Here is a 940-nt window from a genome sequence, read left to right on the forward strand (position 1 = left end):
AACTTTACTCTTACTCTTTACTCAACTTCAAAGCTTAAGTCTTAAAACAAAGTTAAAACATTCGTAAAAGACTTCTTAAAATGTGGTTCATGCAGAATTATGGACGTGAATGACTCATTGCAAGGTTTTCAATAACCATAGATAGAACTCAATACTTGGAACTCAAGAACTTCAATTATACTACTCATCTCAAGATTGTTTGACTTATAGTGTTCATGCGGAATTATGGGCATGAAATATTCAACTCAAGTACTCAAAGATGCTTCTTAAAAGGGATTAGGAACTCAACACTTAAGGCTTAGAACTTGAAGATACCACTTTTCTGAAAGATGATCGACTTACGAAGTTCATGCGAAATTATGGGCATGAAACAACTCGACTCGATGGTCTACATAACTATATGGAACTCATGTATACGACTCTTCTTATTCTCTGACTTACTTCCTCAAAACTTAGTTCAAATCGATAGTTGATCTCAAAGGATTCACAATTGAACTCAAAGGCTTTCTTGAACTCTACTCTTAACTCTCTCTTGAATGTGAATTATGAATTCAAGAGTTATGGTTCATGATAAGAAAGATCTCATGATGACAAGGTAGACTCATGAATACATTATTCTCACTCTCATACTCACTTGCTCAAGTCTTGAAACAAGTTATTAGAATTTGTAGAAGATCCCTCAAAAAGGAGTTTCTTAGAATGTTCGAAAGAATCCTCAAAAACTTAACTTGTAACTCTACCTTAAACTTGAATTATGGATTCAATGTTATTTGTGATAGGAAAGATCTCATGATGTTTAGGATTGATTTTAGATAGCGAAACATGAGAAAAGATCAAAAATTCACTGCTTAGAAACTAGTCCGCGACGCGGAGACGCATTAAAATAATTGGTCGCGAAATAACTTTTGAGGCAGAGAGGTCCGTGACCTCTCCGCGACGC

The sequence above is a fragment of the Solanum tuberosum genome, unplaced genomic scaffold (genome assembly GCF_000226075.1).
Source record: "Solanum tuberosum cultivar DM 1-3 516 R44 unplaced genomic scaffold, SolTub_3.0 scf00018, whole genome shotgun sequence".
Lineage (NCBI taxonomy): Eukaryota > Viridiplantae > Streptophyta > Magnoliopsida > Solanales > Solanaceae > Solanum > Solanum tuberosum.